Source organism: Lactuca serriola, chromosome 2 (assembly GCF_051521515.1).
Source record: "Lactuca serriola cultivar US96UC23 chromosome 2, Lser_US96UC23_V15, whole genome shotgun sequence".
Classification (NCBI taxonomy): Eukaryota; Viridiplantae; Streptophyta; class Magnoliopsida; order Asterales; family Asteraceae; genus Lactuca; species Lactuca serriola.
In genome coordinates this window covers 68967606-68988559 of record NC_136409.1, presented here as the reverse complement: position 1 = coordinate 68988559, position 20954 = coordinate 68967606, and the positions used below count along the sequence as shown (strand labels likewise).

The following is a 20954-nucleotide window of genomic DNA, read 5'->3' as shown; positions in this document are numbered from 1 at the left end:
GTCTCTTAACTTCTTGATGCCTTGCAGACTCAGGAAAGAATCCATCTGCTTTGAGAACGGACCAACTCTCAACTCATTTAAGAAGCCAAAACAGTCGAACATTTCACGAGGCAAGGAAGTCAGGTTGGTTCAATGTGTAATAGACAAAGTCGTCAAAGAATCACACTCGTTGAACAAATTGGCTATTCCTAAAAGACTATCACAATAGGAAATTTCTAAAGATATGAGAGATGTGAGGCCTTGTATTCTCTTAATCGACACCAGTCCTTCGCAACCTCTAATCTGTAAGGAAACAAGAGGATGGGGATGTCATTCATCTAAGAGAATAATCTTTGGGCAACGATAAATGGACAAGCTCAAAAGGTGAGGCGATATCATTTTTGAGCTGTTGGGTGCTCCATCTATCCACTTTTCCAGTCTTTTCATATTATATAGTGTGAGCGATCTCAACGAGGGAGACAAAGGGTTTGTTGATCCAGTAACATCGGAACTCCTTAAGCATGTCAAACTATCCATACCCCCCAACCAAAGATCCCGAAGATGTGGCAGGTTCTCAAGCGTCGGAAGAGAGAGGCAACTGCTACATCCATCTAATCTGATTGACATGAGCTTGTCAAGGGGCGTCTCATTCCCATCAATATTGACTGCCATCTTCATTACCCATTCCGGAAAATTATCACCAGAAAATTTGTTAATTGTCAACCTTTTCACATCTCCCGGGGGCTGCAAGACTTCCAGTACATCCTTGTCGTTTCGGTTGGCATCTTCATCATTGTTCCAACTCCAATTGAATTCAATATTGGATCAGTTTTTCTTTCTAGATAAATTTGCATTGACAACATCCTCTTTGCTCCTAACATTTTCTAAATTGGAAATCCAGAGCTTTCCAGTAAGGTTATTCAAATGGCATAGCTCTTAAATACCATGTCCTTTCCTTCCAACCACTTTGATGGAAGACAATTTTCGAAGATAAATCAACTGTCCTAGGACATAGGTGGGAATATCTTCATCACACATGAAATGCCGTAGGCTTATCAAATTTCTCATGGCTTTTGGAAACCTCTTGAGATCATTGCAGCCTTGCAACTTCAGAGTTTGCAAGTGGTATAATTTACCAATCGATTCAGGAAGAACACGGATCTTCGTATATGACAAATCCAGATACCTGAGATACACCAACCCTCCAATTGAATCGTCTAACTTCTCAATACTATCTCCTTTGAGTTTTAGGATGCGTATGCACTTTAAACGTTGAAATGAAAACTTCTTCCCAACTTCACCATTGATGAACAATGTATGCAAAGTTCTAGCCATTGTATTCCTTTCAATGAACATAGAAACCTTGGCTGTGAATTCATCATCCTCGTTCTCTTCTTGGTAAAAAGCAAGATGTTTAACCTGAGGGATACATGCAATGTCATCATTTGTCGCATCCACCAGACATAAGTTTTCATGTTTTGAAAGTGACAATGAAAGATCATGCACCAGATCATGCATGCCACAACGAGTGATGTGACCATACCCACCCCTTTTAACATCTTGGAACAACGAACTGCTGACCAAAATTTGAAAAATATCATTCCCCACATCCTCCATCTTGTTGAACACGACTCTTTTATATGGGAAACAACAAGACTTTTATTAAGACACTTAAGGAGAACTTACACTTTGTGAGACTACTACACACTTTGCTTTCTTTGAGGCTTTCTTGTATACTTGGATGTTGGGATGGTTTGGAGCAAATGAGCTCCACACCTATTTATAGGTGTTTCCACCTCCTTATAGGAAGTTTCTAGATCTACATACATTCATGGCTATTCTAGAACTATCTACCATATTCTATATCTATTACAAGCTTTTATATGTTTCTAGAATGTTCTATAATGTCCTAGATAAGTATAGATATTCTTGTGTCTTCCATAGTGTTCTAGAATGTTCCATAGCCTTCCAGGGTCTTCCATCTCGTTCTAGAGTATTCTAGAATCTTCCGGCATCTTCAACACTCCTCCATAGTATTCCATAATGTTCTAGAATCTTCCAGATCATTCTAGAACATGCTAACTTCTTCTAGACAATAACATGATTCTATTGGGGCTAGTGATGACCTTCAACACTCCCCCTCAGCACTAGCCCCCATTCTCCGTATCATGTTGAGCTGACATCTAAAACCTTCATTTTTTCCTTTACTCAGCCCTTTGGTGAATAATTCCGCTATTTGTTTATCATTCTTGATCTGTCGCATATTGACTTCTTCCTTGAGAACTTTTTCTCTTCCACATGCTTGGTTTTTTCTTAGTTGTTGTAGTTGTTGCTTCATATATTGTTTTCGTAGTTGACAACGACATTCGTGGTTGCATTTTCTTGCAGCATAATATTGTTCCTGACTTTGTTGAACTATCTTGTGTAGTTTCTTATGCCTCCCTTTGAGAAACTTGTAAGCATGTGAGTTGTCCCTTTTACAAGCCTTGGAAAATTCCCACAATATTAACATGTTATGACGTGATCCCTTATTGATCCGCTCATCTCGTTTAGATGTTGCTCTGTTGAGAAATTCTACTTTGCTCTTACGAATTAATGTGTTTTTCTTCTTTTTCGCCTTATCCAGTTTCTCCATCACATGTTCCATTTTTCGTCTAAGATGAGACTTTTTATGCAACTCTAGTGATGTCATGTTATTATTCTCCTTCGGAACATCCATCTTCCAATGAACGTCTTCCTCCTCCAAGGTTGTCATAAACTTTGTCTCGCTCTTCTTGAGACCTTTGTTGAGTTTCATAGTTGATAGCATTCGGGATCCAATCATATTTCTCTTCAAGGGTACAATGTGAATTATTGAACCCTTAGTGATACGCATGGTATCATCTCTCTCAAATGACCAGGGTCGTACGTTGTCTAGGAAATCCATTCCTAATACCATACGATAGTCATCCATATGCACCACTGTCAAGTCTATGGTGCCTTCCCATTCTGCTATCTTAAGAGGTACTCCATATGCAACACCAATGATAGGCTTGGATAAAGAGTTGACGACTTTCAACCGGCCTGGATTTTTGGTGTATTTGATGCCCAACTTCTTAGCTTCATCTTTAGCAAGGAAATTATGAGATGCACCTGTATCTACCAATGCCTTGGTGTATCCTCCATTTACCCTGGCATCCACGAACATTAGCCTTCCTCTTTTAGTCTTATTCTCTTCTATAGCACATAGTGCCTCAGCATCCCATTCATCCTCTACTTCCTTTTTGGAAGTTACTACATTGCTTTCCACAGACTTTTTCTTTGACCAATAATCCTTGGACATGTGGCCCCACTTTCCACAATTGTTGCAGTTGCCTTCGAACCTCCTCCCCCAAGAACTCTTATTGTCGATCTTTTGAGATCTCCATGGTTGTGAGGTTCCTGTTTGACTCTTTCCTTTGTCAGCATTTTTGTATGCTTCTTTAGAAGGTGGCTTAAAATTCCTCCGACTTTTACTTGTGTAGAGTGCTTCTTCTTCACTCTTCAGCGTGATGCCTCCCATTTGCTTAGCCATAGCTTCTTGGCTGGCCAACAAATTCTCAAACTCTACAAGTGATGGTTGAACGGGCCATCCTTGTACAGCAGTAATAAAGCTTCTATATTCCGGCCTCAGTCCATGGATAATGATCCTCTTCATTCGAGCTTCTGCAATGACGGATTGCGGATCTAGTTCAGTAATCTCCCGACATATCGACTTGACCTTGTGGAAATATTGAGCAATCGTCATGTCACGTTGTGAGATTGATAATAGCTCGTTCTCCAAAAGTTGTAGTCTCGTATCATTCTTCTTTGAGAAAAGCGTCACAAACCTGTCCCAAGCTTCTTTCGGGGTGTTCTCATCCCGAATATGCTCCAACATCTCTTCTTCGATTGTGGTCTTCAAGGCAAACATTGCTTTGCCTGCTTTGATTTTCCATTTGCGCAAAGCACCATTAACGTCTTCCTCTGGTGGCGTAGTTTCGCTTCCACCAACGACCTCCCATAGATCTTGTCTTTGTAAGTAGGACTTCATACATGTTTCCCACGTTTTGTAGTTGTTGTTGTTGAGTTTCTTGATTCCTCCGACGACTTGGAGATCACCCATCGTGTTGGCAGTACCTCGGTAATACCAAACAAGCTAGTTTCGATACTAAACTTGCAGAGTCACAAACTACTCACGATACAACGAGAATCACTCGTTCTCACTATCAAGAAACCTTGCTCTGATACCAGATTGTTGAACACGACTCTTTTATATGGGAAACAACAAGACTTTTATTAAGACACTTAAGGAGAACTTACACTTTGTGAGACTACTACACACTTTGCTTTCTTTGAGGCTTTCTTGGATACTTGGATGTTGGGATGGTTTGGAGCAAATGAGCTCCACACCTATTTATAGGTGTTTCCACCTCCTTATAGGAAGTTTCTAGATCTACATACATTCATGGCTATTCTAGAACTATCTACCATATTCTATATCTATTACAAGCTTTTATATGTTTCTAGAATGTTCTATAATGTCCTAGATAAGTATAGACATTCTTGTGTCTTCCATAGTGTTCTAGAATGTTCCATAGCCTTCCAGGGTCTTCCATCTCGTTCTAGAGTATTCTAGAATCTTCCAGCATCTTCAACACTCCTCCATAGTATTCCATAATGTTCTAGAATCTTCCAGATCATTCTAGAACATGCTAACTTCTTCTAGACAATAACATGATTCTATTGGGGCTAGTGATGACCTTCAACACATCTCCTTGTTTCTTTCCTCATCCGCTTGAACCAACCCTAAAGCCATCCAAATTTGAACCAGTTCTTCCCTTTCCATGATTGTATCTTTCTTAAAGATGGAACAATATGTGAAGCATTGCTTGGCCATAGAATTGGGAAGATTATCAAAGCTTAGTTCCAAACTCTTTTGAACTCTCTCCGTTTCATCTTCTAGATCCCAAACTTTGCTATTTTTGATGGCTAACCACTTCTCAGGGTCATTGTAATTTTGCAACATAGCTCCTATTACATTTAATAGCAAAGGCAAACCATGACACTTTTTGACAATATCACGCCCTATCTCCTCCAATTCAGGTTGTGGTGATTGTCCTTCTAGAAAGGCTCTCTTTTTAAAGATGTACCAACAATGACTACTAGAAAGACCTTTTAAAGGACATGAATCCATCGCCATAGCCTTAGTTCCGATGTCAAGTTTCCTGGTAGTGACAAGAATGCTACTTCCAATTTGGGACTTCACATTTATCATAACACTACTAAAATCTTCCCAATATAATCTCTCTTCGTCCCAAACATCATCTAGGACTAGCAAATATCTTTTTGCTCCCAACTTCTTTTCAAGATCTCGAACTAAATTGGCCATTATTTTCGACTTAGGTTTCTCTCCTGCAACAGATTCATAGATCTTTGCTAGAAGTGTGTTGATGTCAACCCTAACAGACACACACAACCAAGCCTTCACATCAAAATGTTGCTGGATTTTTGGATTATTGTATACAGACTTAGCCAGAGTTGTCTTCCCCATCCCGCCATTCCCATAATGGGAACAATCGTAAGCTTTTCTTGTTTTCTTGACTCGGTTAAAAGGTCTATGATGCGCTCTTCATCCTCCTCCCTCGCAATGGGTTTGAATTCGCCTAAATTTAGATCTGTCTCCCGGTAGGGGTGATATTGAACAATAGGGACAGGTTGTTCATGTTGTAGTCCCAACCCGTTTGCTTGTTTATTGATTTGAGAAAACTTTTCGTTAATGTTTTTGATTTTATGACCCATTTCACTACGAAATTTAAGCTTTTTCAAGCATGAGAGAGAAGGTACCTTTATTGCCACCCGATCTCGATTCTTTACCTCACGCCTCAACATTTCGTAGTGAACCTCATCCACCACATCATCAGCTTCACCAACCACATCTTTTAGCTGTTTCAGCCACTCCATGACACTATGTTTTTGACCTTTCTGATTCTCGGCATCCTGTAACTTGGCACGAATCATTTTCAAGGTCCCTTCAAGTGTGTATAACTTCTCTTTGTAACCCCAAGCAAGGGCGACTTCGTTGGCAGCTATGGATGCTAACTTTTTCAGGATCGCCTCGGTAGCAATAGTAACTAAAGCCTCGACCATTTTCAATGGTGTGTGTATGTGTGTGTGTGTGAGAGAGAGAGAGAGAGAGAGAGAGTCGATGCGAGAGGGTGAAATATAAGGTCGCATAAATCACAATTCAGATCATCAATATGATAGACAGTGGAATATTTGACGAGCAAGAAATGATAAACTTGTAAGAAAGTGGTGTTCCCTCTAACCGATTCGTTGATATCTTATAATCACTCAAACTTTTGAATGGCATAAACACAGGGGCAAGAATGGAATAAACAATGTAGATTGGAGTAGTTGTCCTTAATAAACAGGGTAGATTGGAGTATTTGTCCTTCGTAATTTATTTTCCTCAATTTTCATGTTCTTAAAATTTATGTTTCTGTATCCTCAAACTTAGAATATTGCTTTGTTTGCTTTTGATCATTTATATACTTATTCGCTATTTAAAAAAAAATCACTCAGAACCCAATAAATCGATATGGAGGGCCCATTGTTTAAAAGAATTCAACAGAAAAGATGCTATTACATGATGAATATTATTTCAATCTAAAAGAATTCAATATAAGATTTGTAATTATATGCTTCGTAGAAAACAAATCATATGTAATATTTGGTGCTTATGGTTGGTATTTTTCACTAGTTTTAACTCAAAATTTTAAAATCGATACGAATAGTACTTATAGATATGACCATTTCATGTCAAACCAAATAAGTAAAACTAGGGTATCCTGCTTTTTGCGGCGGACGGAAGGATGGTGGGGAATTTTGTTGACATTTTTATCAAAAAAAAAAACATATCGGGTAATCAATTATAGATTGCAATACACCATTCAAAAATCTAATTTAACAACTCAAAAAAGTATACAAATTGATGGTTAATCGTGGCAATCCCATATGTATAGTTAGAAATAAAGCTTTTATATATATATATATATATATATATATATATATATATATATATATATATATATATAAGAATTATTGTTTCTCTTTCTACCAATTAAATTCTCCGAGAAAAGGAAAGGAAAATATAAATGAGGACATATTTGTAAACAAATATATGCTTATGTGAAAATACTCAATTTCCTTTCTGCATAAAGAGTTTGATGTTATAAATATAAATACATTAATAAATAAAAGTACACTGCATTTTTTTTTCAAATTTACATTATTATTATTATTATTATTATTATTATTATTATTTTAAAATCTTATTTCTAATGCCTGTGTTTTTTAGTTCTTTTAACAATATTTAGTGACAAGTTATTATGCTGAATGTTGATAGTATGACGTCATTGTTGGGGTTGAAACAAACTTTTATTTAGAACTAGAACAAAAGGAGGAGCTTACTAGATCAATTACAAGAAAAGAAAAACAACCCTCTATTACAAATACTCACTCTATCACTCTCTGTTTTTGTGGTGCTCTACAACTGAAGTTAGAGCTCTTATTTATAGTTAAGCTAGTCTACCGTAACTACTATTACCATTTAATGTGTACATCATGTGAAATGAAGAAGCTGTCATTTGACTTCTTATTGTCAACATAGATGGAGGTGCAGCTATGGGTGTCAGGTTCACACCCAAGTCTCCCAAGTCAGGTTTACACTCACATTCTCCTCCTTAAACCGAACTTGGCTCGAGATTCGTCATGTCGATCATTTTTCGCATTTCACTATGTTTCACGTATGCTAAAGCCTTTGTAAAGATGTCTGCCTGTTGATCCTTCGAGTTGACATATTCCACTATAATTTGCCCACATTCAACACATTCTCGTATGAAGTGATAACGAATGTCAATGTGTTTGCTTTGACCATGAAACACGGGATTTTTCATCAATGTGATTGTTGACTTGTTATCGACATATAAGGTGATAGGCATGATATGATGTCTTGTGAGCTCCTTCAGGAGATTAGCAAGCCAAATGGCTTGACATGCTGCTGTTGTAGCTGCCATGAACTCGGCTTCACATGTGGACAAAGCAACAGTCTTTTGCTTTTGGGATTGCCAAGTTATCACGTTCCTTCCTAGATAGAAAATCATTCCACTTGTGCTCTTGCTATCAACAGGGTCACCTCCAAGATCACTATCGGTAAAACCAACCAAATCTTCAATTTCACGACCTCTTCCATAGTTGATTCCATAATCAACGGCTCCTTTCACATACCGTAAGATGTGTTTCACAACTTGGAAGTGCAAAATGGTCGGTTCATCCATGAAACGACTTGTAATTCCAACTGAAAATGACAAGTCCGGTCGAGTGTGAGTCAAGTACCTCAAACAACCTACCACTCGCCTATATTCAGTTGGATCAACTTTTTCACCATCTTCATCCTTTTTAACCTTCAACTTAGGTTTCATTTGTAACGTTGTCGAAATGCAATCCAGCAACCAAATTGCTCTAAAATCTTCTTTGCATAAGCCGTTTGTCGCAAAGATATTCCCCACTTCTTTTGCAAAACTTCGATTCCAAGGTAGTAAGAAAGTAATCCCAAGTCACTCATTTCGAATTCTTTCTTCATTTGTTCTTTGAATTCGATAATGTCATTAGTGTTCAACCCGGTAATGATCAAGTCATCAACATAGACACCAACAATAAGAATTTTGTCTTTTGAGTTCCTTTTGTAAACAACTGGGTCTTGTGAACTTTTTGTAAAACCAATTCTTTTTAAGCATTTATCCAAACGAATGTTCCAAGCTCGAGGAGCTTGTCGTAGACCATAAAGAGCTTTATGAAGCTTGAACACCTTATGACTGTTTGCTCTATCAACATATCCTTCTAGTTGGGTGACCCCATGAAAAAGCTACACCCTTCCGGGTCAACTTGGTAAGTGGCACGGGGATCTTGGATAAATCCATGATAAATCTCCGATAATAGCTTGCCAATCCTAGGAAACTCCTGATCTCTGTAGGTGACCTCGGCACCTCCCAACTCATCACCGCCTCAATCTTGTCCGGGTCGACCAATATCCCTTTCTGGTTAAGGAGATGCCCTAGGAACTGGACCTCTCGTAACCAGAAATCATACTTGGAGAATTTGGCATAAAGCCTCTCCGATCTCAAAACCCCGAGGATTTCTCTCAAATGCTCCTCATGCTGCTCTCTGGATCTCGAATACACCAATATGTCGTTGATGAATAGGATCACCGAGCGATCCAACATCGGCCTGCACACCCTGTTCATGAGGTCCATGAACACCGTTGGTGCATTGGTGAGCCCGAAAGGCATCACCACGAACTCGTAATGCTTGTAACGAGTCCTGAACGCTGTCTTCTGGATATCCTCATCTCGCACGCTCACCTGATGATATCCAGACCTCAAATTGATCTTGGAGAACCAAGATGCTCCCTGAAAATGATCAAACAAATTGTCGATCCTCGGCAACAGGTAACGGTTCTTGACCGTCAACTTGTTCAACTCCCGGTAATCAATGCACATCCGGTGTGAACCATCCTTTTTCTTGACAAAAAGGATAGGCGCTCCCCACAGCGAACTGTTCGGCCGAATAAATCCCTTCCCTTGCAGCTCCTGAAGCTGTGAGGACAACTCATGCATCTCTGGAGGCGCAAGACGATAGGGCGCCTTGGCGATAGGCTCAACCCCCGGAACCAAATCCATACTGAACTCTACCTGCCTCTCGGGAGGCACACCCGGCAACTCCTCCGAAATTACATTCGGGAACTCACGCACTATTGGAACCTCATCAACTGACCTCGGTCTCTCTGAATCAATCCTCGCGTCCATCACAACGCTACAAATCCCTTACATCCCTGTTGTAGACTCTGTCTCGCTCTAGCGGCTGAACAAAATGCCGACCCAGAACGTGTACCCTCGCTGTACACCGTAATAACTCCCCCACTAGGGTCTCGCATAGTCACCAGCTGTCGCTCGCAGTCGATGACCGCTCCAAATCTGCTCAACCAGTCCATGCCCACGATGACACAGACATCTCCCATCGCGATAGGGACTAAGTCAATCGAAAACTCTACCCCGAAAATCTCTAGTACACAACCTCGAATCACCTCTGTGGCATACACCGCTCTCTCATCCTCTATGGAAACTCTCAGGGGTCGACTCAACGCCTCCCGACTAATACTGATGTGCTGGCTAAAAGCCAACGATACAAAAGATCGACTCGCACCCGAGTCAAATAACACTAGGGCAGGTACAAAACTCAAAAGAAAAGTACCTACGCATAACATAATATAAGCACAATATCTCAATATAAAAATAAATACATGGAAGAATACATACCGGCCACGACATCGGGCGTTGCGCAGACCTCCTCCGCAGTCAACTGGAAGGATCTCCCCGGTGCCTTCGGTGCCCCGACCTTCGCAAGCCGACTATCCGTAGCTCTCAGTGCTACAAGGGCAGATCCCGGAGATGCTCCCTGTGCTGTCCCTCGCAACTGTGGACACTCTGCCTTCCGGTGTCCGGTCTGGTTGTAGTGAAAACATACTGCAAACCCCTTGGGGCAATCTTTGGCCATATGCCCCTCCTTGCCACATTTGTAGCAAGACCCTGCTCTGCACACCCCATCGTGATTCTTGCCGCACTTGCCACAAATACGGCCCTTCTGGTTCCCAGATCTCGAATCAGCGGGTTTGGCCCGCTTAGCTGCCGGCTGGGACTGAGCCGGCCGCCGATCCCTTCCCTGAGACTTAGCCTCCTCCCTAGCGTGGGTCTCCAACTCTATCTCCCTCTTTCAGGAATTTGCCTGAAGCTCAGCAAATGTCCGGTACATTGAGTTCGCCACGAACTCTCGTATATCCCTCCTCAACACACTCAAATATCGACTAATACATGCCTGCTCGGAGGACACGTGCTCTGGGCAAAACATTGCCCTCTCATGAAACATCCAAGTAATCGTTGTAACTGACTCAGTACCCTACTTGAGGGTCAGAAAATCATGTGCCAATCGCTCCCTCTCCACCTGGGGAACATACTCGTCTCAAAACATAGCAGTGAACCTCGATCTCCCAGGTGACTGCAGCAAGCTCAGCAGGCGGGTAGTGCATCGTCACAAGCTTCCACCAGTCCTTTGCTCCCAAGCGAAGTTAGTTCAGCGCGAACCGGACTCTCAAATGCTCAGGAGATGAGCAATTAAAGAAACACCCCTCTATGTCTGATATCCACCTCATCGCTGCAATCGGGTCCTGGGTCCCATCGAACTCCGGTGAGGTCACGAAAGGAATTTCCGAGGGTGTGGAGCCAAAAGGCTCGGAAGGAATGCAGGGATGGAATCTTGGATTTCCAATTTGATTTTGATCAAGGATTTATGTATGTGGTGGACATTCATCCTGGGGGATTTTGGAGGTAACACTAGTGTATCGGGTTTTCCCAACCCGGAGATGCTAGAGCCAGTTCAGCATGGGTATGAAATTGTGGTGGAGAACTCATGAGAGTTGCTCTGAGGCTAAAGGATGTGTCATCCTATCAGCATGGAGTGGATAAAGTTGGGCTCAGACCGGGAATTCCGGTGGTTCATTGTTATTTCTAGCTCGTATGAGTCGAGTGATTGTTGTGATTTGGAGCAAGTGAAGTATCATGGAGTGGTACTCAGTTGATAAGTTGATAACTTGATAAGTGTGGTTGTCAGAGGACGAGGCCGGTGGCCGGCTTGAGGCAATGATCATAACACCGCGGGAAGGAAAATTGGGTTTTGGGTTTCGGCGGTTGTGTTTTGAGGGACCTGGTCTGGTTAATGCCAGCTGGTGCATTGCGAGAGTAGTCCTAGAGATGTGTTGCCGCAGGCTTCGAGGACGAAGCCTAATTTAAGTGGGGGAGAATTGTAACATCCCAGAATATCAGAAGTTGAGTTGAAGGGCTAAAAGTGTAAGTGTGAAAGGGCAACTCGGCGAGTCCACGAGAGGACTCGGCGAGTAGGGTCACGATCTGGTCGCGTGTTAAGTGACCAACTCAGCGAGTAGCATGGGTTGACTCGCGCGAGTTGGTGCGGAGTGGAGAAAACCCTAATTCTGGGGGTTGAGCCCTATATAAAGAACATAACACTTCTTCCCCAACCTCTTTACCTTCCCTTTGAGTTCCAGAAACCCTAAATTCGTGTGAGCTTTCCTTGGTGAGAGATTAGAGCCTTGGAAGAGGTAACCTTGGAAGGAAATTGATGAGCAAGAAGATTGGAGCAAGGGGATTTACATAGAATTGGTTCATTCATCAGTGGGAGCCTTCATTCGAGGTAACAATCTTCTGTTTGAGCTTTTGTGCATCGATATCTTTCATTTGTGGGGGTTTTGGGGCATAAATGAGGTCCATCTCAAGTTTGGTGTAAGATCTAAGGTTGCTACCTCAGATCTAGGTTGTTAATGATCCAGAAAGCCATAAAGTCTATGCTCAAGAGTTGTTGGTGAAGTTCTTTTGTCCCAAACCCTATCCCTAGAGTGTAAAATGCCTAGATCTCTTTGGATCCACATGAAGTTTGCCACTTTACATGATGGATGGCTTGTAGAAGGGTAGATCTATGGTTTAGAGCCTCTGCATGGCTTGGAAAGCCTCTGGATGGTTTCGGATCTAGGGGTAATCGGCGAGTCACAAGGGTGTACTCGGCGAGTTGCTTGGAACTCGACGAGTTGGAAGAACAACTCGGTGAGTTGGATAAAGATGGGCAGGAACTCGGTGAGTTGGAAGAACAACTCGGTGAGTTGGAAGAACAACTCGGCGAGTTGGTTGCAGATAGCCTTGGACTCAGCGAGTCTGGTCGTGAGGTCCTAACCTTCTTCTGGTTGAGCCGTGAATCGGTGAGTCAAGGGATGACTCGGTGAGTTGAGTGCGAGGGGACTCAGAGTTGTTGGACTCGGCAAGTCTCGGGGTGACTCGACGAGTTGAGTTGCGGATTGGGGAAGTTCTAAGCATGGGGACTCGGTGAGTCATCAGGTTGACTCGGCGAGTAGAGTCAGTCAGGGGTTAACTTTGACTTTAACTTTGACCAAGGGTTGACCAGTTGATTTCTAGGGGGCATTTTGGTAATTGCAGGCTTTTGCTTTGAGTTCAGTGTTTTGGTGTTGGCCAGTGGTGGAGATCGTATCAGTGGTTGGGGTAGCTTGGGTTATCTGTCCAGTCGTCAGTTGCGAGGTGAGTTATCCTCACTATAACAACAGGGTCTACGGCACCAAGGCCGGCCCTTTATCGGATTGTGATCCGGGTATCGTTGTTATGTTATTGCTTGGCTATGTTGCATCCTGGTAGTTAGGATGGTATATGTTAGAGACCTGGGTAAGGTCGGAATCCTGGTATATAGGATGATGCTATGCTAGTGACCGATTAGGTCGGTATCCTGGTTAGGATGATGTTATGCTTTGTGATCTGCTAGATCGGTTTGATTGGATGTGAATTGTTATATGTTTGAATGTTTATGTGCACATGGTTGTTGCACTGGGGTTGGGTTGAGGCGGGACCTGCTTTGTGCTGTAGGCCAACATACCCAGGGCGGACCGGTTATCCTGAAGGCCCAGTGAGCGGTCCAGCTAGGCTGTAGACCCCAAGAGGGCGGACCAGACGTACCGAGGCTTGGAGAGTGGACCAGGCCGACCGAAGGCCCAGTACGGGCAGATTAGTCATACTGTAGACTCAGGGAGTGGACCAGGTGGATTGAAGGCCCGGTGCGGGCGGACCAATCACACTGTAGACTCGATGTATGTGGTTAGACTCGGAGGGTGGACCAGGTGGACTGAAGACCGATGCGGCGGACCAGTCACCCAGTAGATCCGAAGTCCATGGCTGTTCTATGTTCTGTTATGATATGGCATGTTATGCGTGTATGGTATATGTGGTTGGTATTTTGGGGATATCTCACTAAGCTTTCGGGCTTACAGTTTGGTTCAATGTTTTTCAGGTTCTTCGGGAGACCGTGGCAAGACAAAGGCGTGATCGTACCGCTCCTCATGATTATGTTTTTGATGTGTTTCTGGGAAGAATCTGATAATAATTGTATTGAAAACCTTTTTGTAATAACTTTATGAAACCGAGTTGTTTTTGAAAAGTTTAAAATTGGTTGGAATTTTATGGTCGTTACAAGTTGGTATCAGAGCCTTGGTTTGAGTGAATTGGAGGAACATCCGTGTGAATCCAGTCTCAAATCAAGGAAAGTTTTCAAAATAGAATTTAAAATGGTTTTCAAAATGAGTAAAGGAGGACGCGGAGGTACGATCAGCCGGAGCCAGTAAGTAACCCCAAAATAGCATACATGATATTTGTTTTGAGCTTTTATAAAACATCATGCTAGTACTAGGCTAGGGATCTTCAGGATCTCGTGATAATGTTGCCTGATTTATGATGCCTGTTAGCCTAGGGTTTCCTATGTGGGAGACTTCCAGTGTTCCTCTAGGAGTGAGGGTTGAGTGCTTGTTATGTATGTTCTTCACTAGGGTGTTGTGGTATACTTGATACAAATATGGGTAGGTGTGGAAGGTAGTATGGGCCCGTACTACTGAAAGCACAGGACCCATACGCGTATCAAAGAAACCATAACCTCTAGGGATGGGTTGGGGGTTGATTCCTGGGTTAGTAGGAAGTATCTGAGATCTTGTGGTGTTTTTCAGTATGGAGGTTTCGGGCATGCTGGGAGTGGGTCCGGATCGGGATCGGGAGCAGGAGAGGGCGGTCAGGGTGGGTCAGTACTGCCCGAGGTTATTGGTCAGATGAGCACATACGAGTTGGATGCTAGGATTTGTGATATCCTGCATGAGGAGGTTGTTGCGTTGTTCCAGGTCGAGTTACCGGAACTGTTTGGGTCGATTAAGACCACCATGGTCGTGTATTTTGATGAGCACTATGTGACTCTCATAGAGACGGCTGCCACGACGGCTACAGCGGCTGTAGCAGCGGCAGGGGGAGGAGCTAGTCGGGGTTTTTAGTATCGGGACTTCGATAATATGAAGCCTCCTACCTTCGATGGGGTTCAGGACCCGATTCTTGCTATGAGATGGTTGTCGGATGTGGAGGGGTGTTTCTTCACGTGTTCATGCCCTACTGATCAGAGGGTGAGGTGTGCTCTAAACCTGTTGAGGCTCGGGGCGAAGGGTTGGTGGAGATTGACCACGAGGCCATATTCGGATGCGCAGAGGGCTGCGATTTCATGGGATCAGTTCCGGGAGATGTTTAGCACTCGTTATGTTCCAAGGGTTGAGAGGGAGAGATTGGATCAGGAGTTCCTGGAGCTGAAGCAAGATTCGGAGTCGGTGACGGAGATCACCAGGATGTTCACTGAGAGGGCGATGTTTTGCCCTGATTTTGCTTCGGAGCAGGCTCAGATGTCCCGATATCTAAGTATGCTCAGGAGGGACATCAGGCAATTTGTGTCTACGCAGAGGTGTGAGACCTTGTTGGAATTGCAGGAGGCCGCCAGGCGGTGTGAGTTGGAGATTGAGTTGCAGTTGCGAGAGAAGAGGCAGGCTCCGGTGCAGTCGCATCCGGCGCCGAAACGGTCCAAGACCGTTGATTCTAGATTGGGAGATCAAAGCATCCACACTTGTGGGAAGTGTGGGAAGGGTCACACCGGAGTTTGTAGGTCTGGTGGTGCTTGCCGAGTGTGGAAAGGAGGGGCACTATGCGAGGGATTATCGGTAGGCAGCCCCGGGTCGGGATTTGAGGGTTTGTTATCATTGTCATCAGGTTGGACACTTGAGGGTCAACTGTCCACAGCTTGCTGCAGGACCGGTGCGGGCTCCAGCACCGGCCACTTTGAGGATTACGGGTGGAGGTCAGGGTGGAGCGGAGCCCCTAAGGGCTCAGGGTCGTGCTTTTCAGCTTATAGCAGAGGAGATCAGGGTAGTGCGGGATGCAGTTGCAGGTATGTTCTTCCTTGATGTCTTGTTATTTTGTAATTATTTTGGAGTATTGTATATCTGCTAGTCTCGTTGTGTGGTTTCTGGTATTGTATTCGTTGTTCTTTAAGGGTCATGGTATGGTTAAGGGTTTGGTGTTAGGAATTTCATTGGTTATCATTCATGAGGGCTATTAGTGGGAATCTGGCGTTTGGTCTGAATGTCGGGCAACATCTGCAGTCGGAGGAGTGGTTAGCTGAAGGTCTGGTTTCTTTAAAGCCAAGATGATCCGTGTTGATATGTGATTTTATGAAGGTTGCTCATTCTAGTGGGAACCAGTTTGCGTGTAAGGGACTGTGTTGTGTAGGGTTGATAAGGGAGGTCGGTGATGGCGACCGGTGGTTGATAGTCAGTGCTCTAAGTGAGGGAGAATTGGAAAATTCTTCGGAAGATCAATGAGCATGAGAGGTTGTTTAGCTGCTTGGGATTCAGCAGTGGTTCTATCTGCCAAGAGCGTAGGCTGTTATGAGTAAGTGGTAGGCATGCGGGGCGGGAAATAGACCGAGGGTGATTGATTGTGGAAGGCCTGGGATCGGGCCGGGATTGAGTATGTAAGATGGAGATAGAGTTTGGAACCCCTAGAGGGCTAGAACAATATGCATGGGAGAGTTTCCCGAAGGGATAACTCAGAATGATGAATGCTAGTTGAGCGGTCCGGATAGACTGAAGGCCGGTAGGCGTACCAGTCAGGCCGAAGGCTCGGAGAACAGTCCAGCCAGGCTGAAGGCCCTGGAGGGTGGTCCAGATCTGCTGAAGGTTTTGAGAGTGGTCCAGATTGGCTGAAGGCCTGGAAAGGCGGTCCAGTCATGCTGAAGACTTTGCATGTGTTGATAGATCGGTACGAGGAAATGGATTGAGTATGTCGCGACGTGTTAGCGTCACAAGGTCTGGCCCTGGGTATTGATCGTGGTGAGTGGAAGCTAGAGCATTGATTTGAGAGTCCTTGCAAGCGGATCCAAAGCATATGTGGTGATGGGATAGCGGTTATGCTATAAGGGAATGGTGTAGTATTGAGTGAGCATCGCGGCACTTGTTGTAGTGACAAGGTGGCCAAGTGGATTTCCTTGGTAAGGAAAGGGAAGGAATTTAGCTCCGTGAGGGAGTGTAAGTTCACGGAAGTGAAAGCAGTAGTGCAGAGTTATGATTTGGGGTTTTCCAAGCATGGTTGATGAGCAGTGTGTCTGCGATTGTGGTATGGAATCACGCCCAGGTTGGATGTTTACTGAGGTCACAAAAGGAATTTCCGAGGGTGTGGAGCCAAAAAGCTCGGAAGGAATGCAGGGATGGAATCTTGGATTTCCAGTTTGATTTTGATCAACGATTTATGTATGTGGTGGAAATTCATCCTGGGGATGTTTGGAGGTATCGCCAGTGTATCGGGTTTTCCCAAGCCGAAGATGCTAGAGCCAATTCAGCATGGGTATGAAATTTTGGTGGAGAACTCATGGGAGTTGCTTTGAGGCTAAAGGATGTGTCATCTTGTCAGCATGGAGTGGATAAAGTTGGGGTCAGACCAGGAATTCTGGTGGTTCACGGTTATTTCTAGCTCGTATGAGTCGAGTGATTGTTGTGATTTGGAGCGAGTGAAGTATCATGGAGTGGTACTCAGTTGATCAGTTGATAAGTTGATAAGTGTGGTTGTCAGAGGACGAGGCCGGTGGCCGGCTTGAGGCGGTGATCTGAACACCGCGGGAAGGAAAATTGGGTTTTGGGTTTCGGTGGTTGTGTTTTGAGGGACCTGATCTGGTTAATGCCAGCTAGTGCATTGCGAGAGTAGTCCTGGAGATGTGTTGCCGCAGGCTTCGAGGAAGAAGCCTAATTTAAGTGGGGGAAAATTGTAACATCCCAGAATATCAGAAGTTGAGTTGAAGGGCTAAAAGTGTAAGTGTGAAAGGGCAACTCGGCGAGTCCACGAGAGGACTCGGCGAGTAGGGTCACGACTCTGGTCGCGTGTTAAGTGACCAACTCGGCGAGTAGCATGGGTAGACTCGGTGAGTTGGTGCTGAGTGGAGAACCTTAATTCTGGGGGTTGAGCCCTATATAAAGAACATAACACTTCTTCCCTAGCCTCTTTACATTCCCTTTGAGTTCCAGAAACCCTAAATTTGTGTGAGCTTTCCTTGGTGAGAGATTAGAGCCTTGGAGGAGGTAATCTTGGAAGGAAATTAAAGAGCAAGAAGATTGGAGCAAGGGGCTTTGCAGAGAATTGGTTCATTCATCAGTGGGAGCCTTCATTCGAGGTAATAATCTTCTGTTTGAGCTTTTGTGCATCGAGATCTTTCATTTGTGGGGGTTTTGGGGCATAAATGAGGTCCATCTCAAGTTTGGTGTAAGATATGAGGTTGCTACCTCGGATCTAGGCTATTAATGATCCAGAAATCCATAAAGTCTATGCTCAAGAGTTGTTGTTGAAGTTCTTTTGTCCCAAACCCTAGCCCTAGAGTGTAAAATGCCTAGATCTCTTTGGATCCATGTAAAGTTTGCCACTTTACGTGACGGATGGCTTGTAGAAGGGTAGATCTATGGTTTATAGCTTTTGCATGGCTTGGAAAGCCTCTGTATGGTTTCAGATCTAGGGGTACTCGGCGAGTCACAAGGGTGTATTCGGTGAGTTGCTTGATGATAGGCTGGAACTCGACGAGTTGGAAGAACAACTCGGCGAGTTGGATAAAGATGGGCAGGAACTCAGTGAGTTGGTTGCAGATAGCCTTGGACTCGGCGAGTCTGTTCTTGGACTCGGCGAGTCTGGTCGTGAGGTCCTAACCTTCTTCTGGTTGAGCCGTGAATCGGTGAGTCAAGGGATGACTCGGTGAGTTGAGTGCGAGGGGACTCATAGTTGTTGGACTCGGGGAGTCTCGGGGTGACTCGGCGAGTTGTGTCGCGGATTGGGGAAGTTCTGAGCATGGGAACTCGGCGAGTCATCGGGTTGACTCGGCGAGTAGAGTCAGTCAGGGGTTGACTTTGACTTTGACTTTGACCAAGGATTGACCAGTTGATTTCCAGGGGGCATTTTGGTAATTGTTGGCTTTTGCTTTGAGTTCAGTGTTTTGGTGTTGGCCAGTGGTGGAGATCGTATCAGTGGTTGGGGCAGCTTGGGTGAGTTATCCTCACTATATCAACAGGGTCTACGGCACCAAGGCCGGCCCTTTCTTAGATTGTGATCCGGGTATCGTTGTTATGTTATTGCTTGGCTATGTTGCATCCTGGTAGTTAGGATGGTATATGTTAGAAACCTGGTTAAGGTCGGAATCCTGGTATATAGGATGATGCTATGCTAGTAACCGGTTAGGTCGGTATCCTGGTTAGGATGATGTTATGCTTTGTGATCTGCTAGAGCGGTTTGATTTGATGCGAATTGTTATATGTTTGAATGTTTATGTGCACATGGTTGTTGGACTGGGGTTGGGTTGAGGCGGGACCTGCTTTGTGTTGAAGGCCAACATACCCAGGGCGTACCGGTTATCCCGAAGGCCCAACAAGCAGTCTGGATAGGCTGTAGGCCCAAAGAGGGCGGACTAGACGTACCGAGGCTCGAAGAGTGGACCAGGCCGACTGAAGGCCCAGTGCGGGAAGACCAATCATATTGTAGACTCAGGGAGTGGACCAGGTGGATTAAAGGCCCGGTGCAGGCGGACCAATCACACTGTAGACCCGATGTATGTGGTTAGACTCGGAGGGTGGACCAGGTGGACTGAAGGCCGATGCGGCGGACCAGTCACCCAGTAGACCCGAAGTGCATGGCTGTTCTATGTTCTGTTATGATATGACATGTTATGCGTGTATGGTATATGTGGTTGATATTTTGTGGGTATCTCACTAAGCTTTCGGGCTTACAGTTGTGGTTTAATGTTTTTCAGGTTCTTCGGGAGACCGTGGCAAGGCAAAGGCGTGATCGTACCACTCCTCATGATTATGTTTTTGATGTGTTTCTGCAAAAGACTCTGATAATAATTGTATTGAAAACCTTTTTGTAATAACTTTATGAACCCGGGTTGTTTTTGAAAAGTTTAAAATTGGTTGGAATTTTATGGTCGTTACATCTTGGCTTAAAGGCCACATTGTTGACCAAATCCTAACAGCAACAAAAGTCAACGGTCAAACTTTGACCCGACTCGTGAGTGCACTTTGGTGACTCGGCGAGTCTACACGTGTACACTAACTCTTTAGTCCCGCTTGGCACGTCTAGTCCCTCCCCTTGCTCGACGAGTCACACCTGGCATGAATCGCGGGGCCACCCCGACTCAACTCGCCGAGTCTCAAGAACTACTCGGCGAGTTCCGCCTTGAACTTCAGTCCTCTGATTCCCCTCTGACTCACTGAGTTATTCCCCCAACTCGGCAAGTCTACTCACTTAGTGATTTACGTGAAACCCTAACCCTACTCGCCGACTCTGATCTTTGGACTTGGCGAGTTCATGCCATGCACAAACTCCATTGACCTCCTGAGGTCAGATCTGGCCTTCCCAAGCATGATAATCACGTAAAGTTCAAACCTTGACACTCATATGTCATCTAGATGGTATTACTTGGTGATTTAGCCCCAAAAATGACATCCTAAGTTCATAGCTCCCAAAATGACTCATAAAGCTCCAAGGGTTAAGGTCTTTGGACCTCTTTGAGTCCAGATCCAAAGAATAAACTCGAGAAGGGACCAATTGCTCCACATAACCATCCTCTAAAGGGGTTAGAAAACCCTAACTCTAAGAATCAACACCAAAACTGAAGAAGGTTCGAATAAATACCTCAAGATGAAGTCTCTGAACTCTAAAATCACTAGAATCGCACCTCCTTCAGCCTCCTCTTGCCTTGGTCACCTCCTTCTTGAAATCACACCAACAAAATGATCAAAAATGGCCTCTCCTTCCTCACAAGCACTCTAGATCTCTTAGGGTTTCTCTATGGGGTTTGGTAGCCGCAAATGACGGCCCTAAGGGCCTTTAAATAGGTCCCAAACCCGGGAATTTAGAGTTTCATTAAACAGCGTGGACTCGCCGAGTCCACTCATGGACTCGCCG

The 20954-nt window shown here is 44.3% G+C and overlaps 2 pseudogenes; both read right to left on the bottom strand.

Annotated features, from left to right (window-relative positions):
• Window positions 1-309: 309 nt before the first annotated feature.
• On the bottom strand, window positions 310-6092 carry LOC145089300 (putative disease resistance protein RGA4; annotated as a pseudogene).
• Window positions 6093-7721: 1629 nt separating this feature from the next.
• Window positions 7722-8459, bottom strand: LOC145089299 (secreted RxLR effector protein 161 pseudogene; annotated as a pseudogene).
• Window positions 8460-20954: the final 12495 nt, after the last annotated feature.